Raw genomic sequence first — 14555 nt, 5'->3', positions numbered from 1 at the left:
TCTTACTTATCGCAGACGACATGATCTACACTTACATATCCCTAATTGCGAATCCATCTGGATTGAAATAGTTAATTGTTCTCCCTCTAATGATGACAGAGATTTCATATCTGGTCGCATTTATCGTTCCCCTCCATCATCAGTCGATTATTTTTTTACAATCTTGATCATACTATACACACCCTTTCACTAGAAAATAAAAAAATGTCATTATAATGCGCGATATTAACATTAACCTACTCAATGACACATCACCAACAGTTATTTCTTACACCAGCCTACTACAAAGCTACGGATATGAATGTTTAATTGATGTTCCTACACGACAGGTTCCTAATCGCACAGGGACGCTAATTGATCGCGCCCTCTCTAACTTAATAACTTCACCAGAGGTGAAAGTTCTTGATATAGACGTAACAGATCATTACCCATTCCTTCTACGTTTTAAATATAACTCGAGTCCTTGCCCTCTTCCCCACTCTAAATACGTTCTGGACAAGCAGAGCTTCAGAACTGCCATTGCTAATATAGACTGGTCTAAAATAAAAACTTTTAATGATCCTCAAAAAGCATTTTCTAAATTTCTTACTAAAATTATATCACTTATTCATAAATTCACTTGTAAAGGGAAATGTAAAAGAACCATTGCATTCTCTCACAATCCATGGATGCCTAAAAAGTTATTAGCAGCTTTGCGCAAACGCGAAAACCTGTACAAAAAACTAAAAACCGGCCTTTTAATAACAAATTAATTGCCCGATATAAAAGGTTACGTAACTATAAGCAGCCAGTTAAAAGCGGAAAAACGATTATATCTTGAACAAAAAACCTTACAAGCCGGCAATAACAGCAAATTGAAATGGAACATCGTCAACTCCTTTCTAAACAGGAATTCTAAACCAGAACAGCTATCAAAAATTATATACAATAACTCAGAGTATAACACCCCTATCCATATAGCCAACGCCTTCAACTCCTATTTTCAACCCTCTCCTTCACAAGTAACTCAACTTAATCGTCTCCTTCACTCATTTTTTTTCTTTTCCCCACAACGCCAGAAGAAATATATAACGTTATGTCACCTAAAACCCACCAGTGGTGGAATAGATGAAGTTCTACCTGCTACTATTAAAATGATTGCCCGCCTAATTTCTGATCTCATGTGTTATATTACTAATTCGATATTCTAGACTGGTGTGTTTCCTAACGAGCTTAAGCGCGGTAAAGTCATTCCAGTTCTAAAAAAAGGTGACAGCACGTTCATACACAACTACCGCCCTATTTGTATTTTACCTTTTTTTCGGCAAAGTTCTGGAGAAATTAATCGCATTGCGTCTAACCAAATATCTCACTAAATTTAATATTCTCTATTCATGCCAATTTGGCTTTCTTAATTGATACTACACAGATTTGGCACTCATACATCTAACTGACCAATTAAAAAAATAATTGACGATGGTCTATTTGCAGGTTCAGTTTTCATTGATCTAACAAAGGCATTCGACTGCTTAAACCATATTATCCTTTTTTGCTAAGCTTGAGGCTATCGGTGTTCGTGGTCCAGCACTCTCACTATTAAAAAATTACTTATCAAACAGAGTTCAGATAGTGTCTGTGTCTAATATCTATTCCAGAGAACAAACCACTAACATTGGCGTCCCCCAAGGATCCATTTTAGGACCACTACTGTTTTTGATTTATATCAATCACCTAGCTAACTGTTTGTCGTCTACTATGCATTCTGTACGCTGGTGATACTACCATATTTGCCTCTGATAAAAACATGTCACTTCTTATTAACAAGCTAAATACTGATATAGAAAATGTTTTAAGTTGCTGTAATGCTAACTTATTATCGTTTAATGCCACCAAGACTAAATTTGTTGTATTTTCCTCACATCAGCAACATTCGGCACCCTCCCCTTCTTTAACTTTTGGCTCACACTCTATCTCTCCCAGTCCATGCTCATCTTTTCTTGTGATTTATCTTGACTGCAGCTTGATACACAAAGATCACGTTTCTCACATCAAAAAGAAAATAGCATACGGTATTCGAGTTCTAATTAAAACTCGTCCCAACGTTACACATAATACATTAATCTCGCTATACCACTCATTCATTCACTCTCATATTAACTACGGCATAATATGCTGGGGTAACACTTATAAAACTCACTTGGCATCCCTCCAGGTAATGCAGAACCAATCTATAAGAATTATTACAAGCAGTTCAGGCTTTGCAAATGGAAAATCCCTACTACATGAAAACAACATCCTAACCATTTTAGAACTCACCAAATATAATCTAGGGATTTTATTCTACAGATATATGACTGAGGAACTACCATCAATCTGCTTCTCACCTTGTGACCTGATAGCTCATAGTCACACTAGATTTGCACTCAATAATAATTTCTGTCTACCTAAAGTGCGAACTAACAATGGTAAACAGACTGCGGAATTCTCCTCGATATCGCTTTGGAATACTCTACCACCTATAATCGAAAATGGAAAAAATTTATACCAATTTAAAAGAGAACTAAAATCATTCATAATAAATACTTACTGAAACTGTCCATCTTTAAAATTTTTATTCTGTTTTTTTATATTGTCATGCTGCTAACAATTGTTCTTATTACTCATATGCTATAAACATGTTTTGATATTACTCTTAGCTCTCATCTGTACTACTGTTGCTTTAAACATTCTATAACATCATAAGTGTCTTTAACAGGAAGTCCCGATACAGTCTTTGACTATGGGACCTCCTTATGTATACTACGCACATGTAATTATCTGTATTTTTACTAATAAATAAACTATGAATTAAAATTATGAATATCATAAGAAGCCTGCCAACAAAGACACTAAGGAGAAGATAGGGGGAATTCCTTCTACTTATTAACTGAATTAAAGAAATGACAAATTAATGGCAATGAAAATGGATGAAAAAAAAAAACAACTGGCCGCAGGTGGAATACGAACCCACGTCTGTACATTACGCGTTTCATACTCTTGCCGATTGAGATACCGCGGCGCCGATTTCCTGTCCACTTTCTGCGGTATTCATGTTTTATGTACTACAACTAAAACTGGGAGTGTTGGCCAGCGCCACCACTTAAATGCCTTGGCGGCAAATATGGATAAATATATATCACATGCGTATATATGACATGTATATATCACATATATATAGCACATGACCGGGGTAGTTGGAGAAGTATGGGAGAGGCTTTTGCCCTGCAGTCGGCGTCAATTGCCTACGATAGTTTATTTCCAACGTTTCGACCGACCCGGCTCCGGAATTTATGTGTGCGTGTGTGCGTGCGTGCGTGCGTGCGTGCGTGCGTGTGTGTGTGTGTGTGTGTGTGTGTGTGTGTGTGTGTGTGTGTGTGTGTGTGTGTGTGTGTGTGTGTGTGTGTGTGTGTGTGTGTGTGTGTGTGTGTGTGTGTGTGTGTGTGTGTGTGTGTGTGTGTGTGTGTGTGTGTGTGTGTGTGTGTGTGTGTGTGTGTGTGTGTGTGTGTGTGTGTGTGTGTGTGTGTGTGTGTGTGTGTGTTCACGCTGTCCCAACTATCATGCGCCAAGATTTAAAGATATGCAAATGCCACCTGGTTAGACAGAACAAAAATAATGTTATTGGCCGTCGCTTCGAGATACTCAGATTATTTTTACATTCCGACAAATTACATAATTAGCCTGAATATGAACCTGGCACTATGAACTATGAACCTGGCAATATGAACCTGGCAACGTTTAACGCAAGAACATTATCTAGTGAGGCGAGTCTAGCAGTGCTATTGGAAGAATTAGAGGGCAGTAAATGGGATATAATAGGGCTCAGTGAAGTTAGGAGGCCAAAAGAAGCATATACAGTCTTAAGGAGCGGGCACGTCCTGTGCTACCGGGGCTTAGCGGAGAGACGAGAACTAGGAGTCGGATTCCTGATTAATAAGAATATAGCTGGTAACATACAGGAATTCTATAGCATTAACGAGAGGGTGGCATGTCTTGTTGTGAAACTTAATAAGAGGTACAAAATGAAGGTTGTACAGGTCTACGCCCCTACATCCAGTCATGATGACCAGGAAGTCGAAAGCTTCTACGAAGACGTGGAATCGGCGATGGGTAGAGTGAAAACAAAATACACCATACTGATGGGCGATTTCAATGCCAAGGTAGGCAAGAAACATGCTGGAGACAAGTCTGTGGGGGAATATGGCATAGGCTCTAGGAATAGCAGAGGAGAGTTATTAGTAGAGTTTGCAGAACAGAATAATATGCGGATAATGAATACGTTCTTCCGCAAGCGGGATAGCCGAAAATGGACGTGGAGGAGCCCGAACGGCGAGACTAGAAATGAAATAGATTTCATACTCTGCGCTAACCCTGGCATCATACAAGATGTGGACGTGCTCGGTAAGGTGCGCTGCAGTGACCACAGGATGGTAAGAACTCGAATTAGCCTAGACCTGAGGAGGGAACGGAGGAAACTGGTACATAAGAAGCCGATCAATGAGTTAGCGCTAAGAGGGAAAATACAGGAATTCCAGATCAAGCTACAGAACAGGTATTCGGCTTTAAGTCACGAAGAGGACCTTAGTGTTGAAGCAATGAACGACAATCTTGTGGGCATCATTAAGGAGTGTGCAATAGAAGTCGGTGGTAACTCCGTTAGAGAGGATACCAGTAAGCTATCGCAGGAGACGAAAGATCTGATCAAGAAACGCCAATGTATGAAAGCCTCTAACCCTACAGCTAGAATAGAACTGGCAGAACTTTCGAAGTTAATCAACAAGCGTAAGACAGCTGACATAAGGAAGTATACCATGGATAAAATTGAACAAGCTCTCAGGAACGGGGGAAGCCTAAAAGCAGTGAAGAAGAAACTAGGAATTGGCAAGAATCAGATGTATGCGCTAAGAGACAAAGCCGGCAATATCATTACTAATATGGATGAGATAGTTCAAGTGGCTGAGGAGTTCTATAGAGATTTATACAGTACGAGTGGCACCCACGATGATAATGGAAGAGATAATAATCTAGAGGAATTTGATATCCCAGAAGTAACGCCGGAAGAAGTAAAGAAAGCCTTGGGAGCTATACAAAGGGGGAAGGCAGCTGGGGAGGATCAGGTAACAGCAGATTTGCTGAAGGATGGTGGGCAGATTGTTCTAGAAAAACTGGCCACCCTGTATACACAATGCCTCAAGACCTCGAGCGTACCGGAATCTTGGAAGAACGCTAACATAATCCTAATCCATAAGAAAGGCGACGCCAAAGACTTGAAAAATTATAGACCGATCAGCTTACTGTCCGTTGCCTACAAAGTATTTACTAAGGTAATTGCAAATAGAATCCGGAACACCTTAGAGTTCCGTCAACCAAAGGACCAGGCAGGATTCCGTAAAGGCTACTCAACAATAGATCATATTCACACTATCAATCAGGTGATAGAGAAATGTGCGGAATATAACCAACCATTATATATAGCTTTCATTGATTACGAGAAAGCGTTTGATTCAGTCGAAACCTCAGCAGTCATGGAGGCATTGCGGAATCAGGGTGTAGACGAGCCGTATGTAAAAATACTGAAAGATATCTATAGCGGCTCCACAGCCACTGTACTCCTCCATAAAGAAAGCAACAAAATCCCAATAAAGAAAGGCGTCAGGCAGGGAGATACGATCTCTCCAATGCTATTCACAGCGTGTTTACAGGAGGTATTCAGAGACCTGGATTGGGAAGAATTGGGGATAAGAGTAAATGGAGAATACCTTAGTAACTTGCGCTTCGCTGATGATATTGCCTTGCTTAGTAACTCAGGGGACCAACTGCAATGCATGCTCACTGATCTGGAGAGGCAGAGCAGAAGGGTGGGACTAAAAATGAATCTGCAGAAAACTAAAGTAATGTTTAACAGTCTCGGAAGGGAACAGCAGTTTACGATAGGTAGCGAGGCACTGGAAGTGGTAAGAGAATACATCTACTTAGGACAGGTAGTGACTGCTGATCCAGATCATGAGAGTGAAATAATCAGAAGAATAAGAATGGGCTGGGGTGCGTTTGGCAGGCATTCGCAGATCATGAACAGCAGGTTGCCATTATCCCTCAAGAGAAAAGTGTATAACAGCTGTGTCTTACCAGTACTCACGTACGGGGCAGAAACCTGGAGGCTTACGAAAAGGGTTCTACTTAAATTGAGGACGACGCAACGAGCTATGGAAAGAAGAATGATAGGTGTAACGTTAAGGGATAAGAAAAGAGCAGATTGGGTGAGGGAACAAACGCGCGTTAATGACATCTTAGTTGAAATCAAGAAAAAGAAATGGGCATGGGCAGGACATGTAATGAGGAGGGAAGATAACCGATGGTCATTAAGGGTTACGGACTGGATTCCGAGGGAAGGGAAGCGTAGCAGGGGGCGACAGAAAGTTAGGTGGGCAGATGAGATAAGGAAGTTTGGAGGGTCAACATGGCCACAATTAGTACATGACCGGGGTAGTTGGAGAAGTATGGGAGAGGCCTTTGCCCTGCAGTGGGCGTAATCAGGCTGATGATGATGATGATGATGATTTAGTCAACTTCTCAAATAATATAACTTCATGAAAGTGTCTATAAGAAATTCTAGAGAAACATGAAAAACTCCCGATACAGCTTTTTGTTGCTCGATACGTGTTACTTGCCGGACAGGCCGCCATTGGAATATGAACCTGGCAACGTTTAACGCTAGAACGTTATCTAGTGAGGCGAGTCTAGCAGTGCTATTGGAGGAATTAGAGGGCAGTAAATGGGATATAATAGGGCTCAGCGAAGTTAGGAGGTCAAAAGAAGCATATACAGTGCTAAAAAGCGGGCACGTCCTGTGCTACCGGGGCTTAGCTGAGAGACGAGAACTAGGAGTCGGATTCCTGATTAATAAGAACATAGCTGGTAACATACAGGAATTCTATAGCATTAACGATAGGGTGGCATGTCTTGTTGTGAAACTTAATAAGAGGTACAAAATGAAGGTTGTACAGGTCTACGCCCCTACATCTAGTAATGATGACCAGGAAGTCGAAAGCTTCTATGAAGACCTGGAATCGGCAATGGGTAAAGTCAAAACAAAATACAGTATACTTATGGGCGATTTCAATGCCAGGGTAGGCAAGAAGCAGGCCGGAGACAAGTCAGTGGGGGAATATGGCATAGGCTCTAGGAATAGCAGAGGAGAGTTATTAGTAGAGTTTGCAGAACAGAATAATATGCGGATAATGAATACCTTTTTCCGCAAGCGGGTTAGCCGAAAGTGGACGAGGAGCCTGAATGGTGAGACTAGAAATGAAATCGACTTCATACTCTGCGCGAACCCTGGTATCATACAAGATGTAGATGTGCTCGGCAAGGTGCGCTGCAGTGACCATAGGATGGTAAGAACTCGAATTAGCCTTGACTTGAGGAGGGAACGGAAGAAACTGGTACATAAGAAGAGAATCAATGAGTTAGCGGTAAGAGGGAAACTAGAGGAATTCCGGATCAAGGTACAGAACAGGTATTCGGCTTTAACCCAGGAAGAGGACCATAGTGTTGAAGCAATGAACGACAATCTTATGGACATCATTAAGGAGTGCGCAATAGAAGTCGGTGGTAACGCCGTTAAACAGGAAACCAGTAAGCTATCGCAGGAGACGAAAGATCTGATCAAGAAACGCCAATGTATGAAAGCCTCTAACCCTACAGATAGAATAGAGCTGGCAGAACTTTCTAAGTTAATCAACAAGCGTAAGACACCGGACATAAGGAACTATAATATGGATAGAATTGAACAGGCTCTCAGGAACGGAGGAAGCCTAAAAGCAGTGAAGAAGAAACTAGGAATAGGCAAGAATGAGATGTGTGCGTTAAGAGACAAAGCCGGCAATATCGTTACTAATATGGATGAGATAGTTCAAGTGGCTGAAGAGTTTTATAGAGATTGATACAGTACCAGTAACACCCACGACGATAAGGTGAGAGAGAATAGGCTAGAGGAACTTGAAATCCCACAAGTAACACCGGAAGAGGTAAAGAACGCCTTGGGAGCTATGCAAAGGGGGAAGGCAGCTGGGGAGGATCTGGTAACAGCAGATTTGTTGAAGGATGGTGGGAACACTGTCCTAGAAAGACTGGCCGCCCTATATACACAATAGAGACTTTTAGCTTGTACGCTATTCCGGTAAACGGGAGCGGTTTGGGCGGATTACCGTATGGTCGGGGCGCAAACGTGAGCGGTGAAGCCGCCTGGTGTTGTAGAGCTCAACCAGATAAACGCATAGCTAAAACTGCAGTAACTCACCATATCCTGCTTCGCCACCCGTGCAAATTTTTGGCAGCGGCGTAATTGTGAACACGATTACGCCACTGTCGAAAATTTACGCCAGCAGCTAAGCAGAATACAGTAATTAGCTCTATGTTTGTGTGGTTGAGCTATGCGCCACCAGCTGGCGCCACCAATCTGGCCGCTCACGTTGGCGCCCCCGCTAAACCGGAAAACCGCCCGCGCGTGCCCGAATACCGGACACGCTAAAAGTCTCTAATGTCTCATGACCTCAAACGTACCGGAATCTTGGAAGAACGCTAACATAATCCTAATCCATAAGAAAGGGGACACCAAAGACTTGAAAAATTATAGACCGATCAGCTTACTGTACGTTGCCTACAAAGTATTTACTAAGGTAATCGCAAATAGAATCAGGAATACCTAAGACTTCTTTCAACCAAAGACCAGGCAGGATTCCGTAAAGGCTACTCAACAATAGACCATATTCACACTATCAATCAGGTGATAGAGAAATGTGCGGAATATAACCAACCCTTATATATAGCCTTCATTGATTACGAAAAAGCATTTGATTCAGTCGAAACCTCAGCAGTCATGAAGGCACTACGGAATCAGGGTGTAGATGAGCCATATGTAAAGATACTGGAAGATATCTATAGCGGTTCCACAGCCAACGTAATCCTCCACAAAGAAAGCAACAAAATCCCAATAAAGAAAGGCGTCAGACAGGGAGATACGATATCTCCAATGCTATTCACAGCATGTTTACAAGAGGTATTCAGAGACCTGGAGTGGGAAGAATTGGGGATAAAAGTTGATGGAGAATACCTTAGCAACTTGCGTTTCGCTGATGATATTGCCTTGCTTAGTAACTCAGGAGACCAATTGCAATGCATGCTCACTGACCTGGAGAGGCAAAGCAGAAGGGTGGGTCTGAAAATAAATCTACAGAAAACTAAAGTAATGTTTAACAGTCTCGGAAGGGAACAGCAGTTTACGATAGGTAGCGAGGCACTGGAAGTGGTAAGGGAATACATCTACTTAGGGCACGTAGTGACCACGGACCCGGATCATGAGACTGAAATAACCAGAAGAATAAGAATGGGCTGGGGTGCGTTTGGCAGGCATTCTCAAATCATGAACAGCAAGTTGTCACTATCCCTCAAGAGGAAAGTGTATAACAGCTGTGTCTTACCAGTACTCACCTACGGGGCAGAAACCTGGAGGCTTACGAAAAGGGTTCTGCTGAAATTGAGGACGACGCAACGAGCTATGGAAAGAAGAATGATAGGTGTAACGTTAAGGGATAAGAAAAGAGCAGATTGGGTGAGGGAACAAACGCGGGTAAATGACATCTTAGTTGAAATCAAGAAAAAGAAATGGGCATGGGCCGGACATGTAATGAGGAAGGAAGATAACCGATGGTCATTAAGGGTTACGGACTGGATTCCAAGGGAAGGGAAGCGTAGTAGGGGGAGGCAGAAAGTTAGGTGGGCGGATGAGATTAAGAAGTTTGCAGGGACAACATGGCCACAATTAGTACATGACCGGGGTAGCTGGAGAAGTATGGGAGAGGCCTTTGCCCTGCAGTGGGCGTAACTAGGCTGATGATGATGACGATGACGTGCTACATAACGGGAGACTAACACACCAGATATTCACTGGCCCTGACTATCGCATCCCAGTTCGTTAAGTAGGGAACTAATTACCTTTTCTTTATCTTTTGGGCTTACACAAGTAGTTGATGGCGCAACAAGACAGAAAGCGCTTCTTGACCTGGCGTTTATTAGTTCAGACCTTGATGATAAGCTGTGCGAGTGTGAAATTACTGATGGAATTTCAGATCCAGTGTCTAAACTGCACAGTCTGTAAACCGCGGGTCGAAATTCAAGCTTTTTTCGACTTCAATCGCTCTGACGACACATCGATCCTTGAAGATTCATCAGAAGGTTTCTAATCATTTTGCACACTGAGAAAAGACTGTGACGTGAATACACTAGTTCGCCAATTTGAAAACATTAGAAAACTGTGTATACAACGCTTTATTCCGTTAAAAAGTAAGAAAGAAGTCGTGCCATCCCTTGGATGACTAGAGAAATTTTGCAATTATCGCGCCGCGATACAAGACTGAGACGCTCACAACGCAGTAATGACCCAAAGAGGAACTACATTTGAGAAAGAATGAGGCCAAAGGTATTTTCCTTCATGTCGAGCGGCCAGAATTGCTAAGAAATAATCCTCGGAAGTGCTGGTGTTTTGTCATGCCTACTACTGATTCCTGATCTTCATTTACTATCAAAGATGAAAGTGTAAACGATCCTGCACGCATCTCCAATGCGTTCAATGAACATTTCCATTTTGTGTACGCAAACGATTCTCATGTCTACCCTGCTTTTGATAATGATTCAGATTTTTCTATTTCCGACATGAAAGTTAATGTTAATGGCGTCCTTAATTTGATTTTAAATTTACACACAAAAAAGCTAGTGGCTCTGATGGTATTCCAAACTCTTTTTTACTTCGCCCTGCACAATGGGCATCACGCTATCTTGAAATTATATTCAACAAATCTCTAGAAATAAGAATCGTTCCTTCGTCGTGGAAACTTTCAAGAGTAATGCCCTTGTATAAAACAGGTAACAAAACAGACGTAACGAATTAAATACCAAGTGGCTTAACTTCCTACTCGTGAAACATGCCGGAACATATTATTTATAAACATATCATACATTTTCTTGAGTCGAACAACATTCTAACTAACGTTCAGCATACCTTTAGACGTGGTTTCAGCCGTTATCACGCCCGTTTCAGCAGTTAGGAACTATCACACAGTTAACAGACTTGACTCATGACACTGCTTATCAATTAGATCTCGTAAACAGATTGACGCTATCTTCATTGATTTTTCTAAAGCTTTCGATTCATTACATCATTCCCACCTCTTGCAAAAATTGAATACGGCACTAAAATATTCCCGTCTGGTCGAATGGATTGCTAATTTCCTTTCTAGCCAGTCCCAGTACGTTGACTTTAGTTCTGCAAGGTCATGCAGTCTTGAAGTAACCGATCGGGTTCCTCAAGGATCAGTTCTGGGTCTTTTATTCTTTTTAACTTACGTCAATGACGTCCCAAAAATGTTTCTTCAAGCACTCATATTACGCTGACGATTGCGTCTTATACGACGCAATTCGCTCTGCGACTAGTCATAAGCAATTAAACGATTCCTTTGTCTCTTTCGGTGCTTAGTGTGAAAATAGGGAAGTGAACATCAACTTTTAAAAAACGGTTGCTTTGTTCTTCACTAAAAGAGCGGAACATGTAATTGCGAGATACTCCTTGAATGGATCATCTTTAACCAGAGTTCGACAGTATAAATACCTTGGCGTAACATTTACTCACAATGTCTCATGGACTACACACATTGACCAAACATGTTCAAAGGCCTTAAAACAACTTGGATGCTTACGTCGTGCTATGCAGAAGGGTCCGAAGACAACTACACTCTCAATGTATAAAACTCCTGTTCGCCCGTTATCGATTATGCCGCAATAGTGTGCTCTCCACATAACCAAAATAACATAATCGAACTACAAGCAGTTGAGAAAAAGGCCGTCCGCTTCATTTTTCACTGGTATGACCGCTATTTGTCACCCTTGTCTGGCCTTCCTACGCTGAAACTAATATTACTTACAGTGCGTCGCGATGTGGAATCATTAAATTTTTTTCACAATATAATTAACGTGTTCTATCATGCTTCAAACACAACTTGTATATTTTTCACCAAGCGTTCTTGCATGCGTAATTTCCACGAGCTTCATTTTAACCCCTTTCTATGCCCGCACAAATACTTTCAAGTACAGTTTCTTTCCCCGCACTATAGAATTCTGCAAATCCTTACCTGGCTGCCCTCGTTCACTCCCGATAAGCGAATTCGAAAGTGCTCTCTGTGAAAACCAGCCTGGGTAACTGCTTAAATTAGGTTTAGTTTATGCTTTATGTGTACACATTTCACGGTTTCGCTGCTTTTAAGAATCGAAGAAGACGATATTTCAGTTCTTTGACCGTCGTACGAATACAATTGCAAATGTAGTAAAGTAATTGTTGATTTCACTTTATTTTTTCACCACTGTATTAACCCACTACTGCAATAGCCATCCTACGAGGCTGCAGTATGTACAAATAAATAAATAAATAAATAAATAAATAAACGTGTTTTTCCAAGCGTGAAAGGAGCCCGCGAATACACGCAAAGTGCCTTGAGCGGCCAGTCGCGTGACACAACTCTGGTAATGACACTGTAGGGGCGGGGGCGAGTAGGCTACCGCTTGACTCCCCCCCCCCCCCCCCCGTATAATTTCGGAGGGGGCTCGGGTCCCGGAGCCCCCCCCCCCCCCCCCTTCCCCGCGTAGTCTTCGCCTATTACTCGCACACTGTCTCCAAGCATGTTCTGTGTAGCCCCCTCACTGCCCTCGGGGAGCACAGCTGCCTACCGCTATCGGCCAGCGAATGTTTTCACAAACTGTTCTATCGAACGAACTGTTTTGTGAGGGCTGGCCCAGAGGTCAGAGGCCAAATTCAGAAAGCATTTCGTTCGCAACGGTTTCTCATTCACCGGTTCATAATAACACAGTAAGAAAATTTGCCGGGGCCTGCCCTTACGGAACTCTGTAGCCTACGTACGAGAATACGAGCCCAGGTTATGATTATCTTACAACACAAGTATTACAGAAGCGTGACCGAGCCTACCCCAGGGCTATGCATACTGCGTGCCCCTTAAGCGTCCTTTCGGCAAGCTTTCCTCACCACAGGTATTCTCGATTTCATGCATTTGATAGCCTCTCCTGTCCCGACTGTCCGAGTACGAGGATGGTAATGTACGAGTACGAGTACGTGGTAATGACAGAAGCAGCGTTTGATACGATCATCTGAAAGAGAGAAAGACGTAGAGTCGCCTGCAAACGAGTGCAGTGATGCGAGCGCTACAAATTGACCACTGCTCGCGGCCCCAGGATTTGCGCGCGGGGTCAAGGACGCCGGGCTCGCTCGCCATTACATCGCGCTCTCTGCAATCACTCCGCACCCCAGTATTTCTCACAGAATCGGCAGACTACATTATCGCTCTTTCATACCGTTCGTTTGTGCGTGCGAGCGTGCGTGCGCGCGCGCACGCGAGTGTGTGTCTTCCGTCTAGATTGCTTCTCTTTCTTTCCCTTCGTCTAGCTTTTTTTTTTTCCTACAGCAAGCGCGAACGCCTACGCACTCTCTGATTAAACATGACTCCTGGTTTTCTACTACAGGTGACACGTATGAGGGAAACTAGAAAAGGGCTCGAGCTAAACGTCTCGAAGAGACACAACGCACTGCAGAGAGCAGCGCGCTGTCTCTCGGAGACGTTCACGCAACAAGCTAGCGAAAGGGGAGAGTACCTTTGCACAGACTTGCGTCACCGGTGCCGTGATCGAGGCCGCCGCAAAAACGCGGATTCCGCTTGTTGCGCATGGAAACGATCCTAGGGGCGTCGGAGGCTGGCTCTCCGCGCCGCTGCGAGGGGCGCGCCATCGAACGGACGGGAGAAGCTGCTCCGTTCATTGCGCATCCCAGCAGCGTTCGGGCACACACCTCGGCTGCGTAGTACAGCGTCGACTAGCACAACCAGAACGAAGCTAACGGCCGGAGCACGAACCCGCAACCACCACAAGGCTAACAGAGCCGCGTTCCACCCGCACCAGTCATCCAGCACAGGAGGGGCAGCAGACGACGGGTGAAAAAAGTAATCATTCTGCCCAGGTGGCGCGCCGCTCGCCTCGCCAGCCGCGGCCTGCTGGCGGCGCTGGCCGCGCACTAAAATGCGAGGTCGTGGAGGGAATGCGCGCAGCATCACGTCGCACTGACGTGGAGGTCGGCGCAAAATAAGCCGACCCCGTTTCGAGCCTCCCGATTGGCGGATGCGCGCTATGGCGTCATTCCTTGCTCTCTCAGTGAAGAGCATGGGACGCGGTTGTTTCAGTGTTTTGTTTTATTCACGCTTCCCTGCCGGAAGACGAAATGCGCGATGGTGTCAACAAGAGGCTCGAGTGGTTCGCGTTCAGCGCTCTCCCATCTTCTGGGCGAGCGCAACGACGGGAATTTTTTTCCATTCTCTTTTTCCTAATTTGCGTTGTAGTTACTTCATTCGCCCGCACCCGATTTAGTTGTCTTTACGGAGCGACGTTAAAATGCCGCCTAATCCGTACGCCGGAAGAGAAACCGCCACAGT

General features: G+C 43.6%; 1 protein-coding gene across 4 annotated transcripts in view; it reads right to left on the bottom strand.

Annotated features, from left to right (window-relative positions):
- Positions 1 to 14129, bottom strand: part of DopEcR (G-protein coupled receptor DopEcR) — a 201556-nt gene extending 187427 nt beyond the window's left edge. For all 4 annotated transcript variants that reach the window (XM_055064886.2, XM_055064885.2, XM_050168539.3 and 1 more), the window contains exon 1: positions 13726 to 14129. The gene's annotated coding sequence lies outside the window, so the exon portion shown is untranslated. The remainder of the gene's footprint in view (positions 1 to 13725) is intronic.
- Positions 14130 to 14555: the final 426 nt, after the last annotated feature.

Source organism: Dermacentor andersoni, chromosome 1, assembly GCF_023375885.2.
Source record: "Dermacentor andersoni chromosome 1, qqDerAnde1_hic_scaffold, whole genome shotgun sequence".
NCBI classification, from domain to species: Eukaryota; Metazoa; Arthropoda; class Arachnida; order Ixodida; family Ixodidae; genus Dermacentor; species Dermacentor andersoni.
This window is presented reverse-complemented; position numbering and strand designations above follow the sequence as displayed.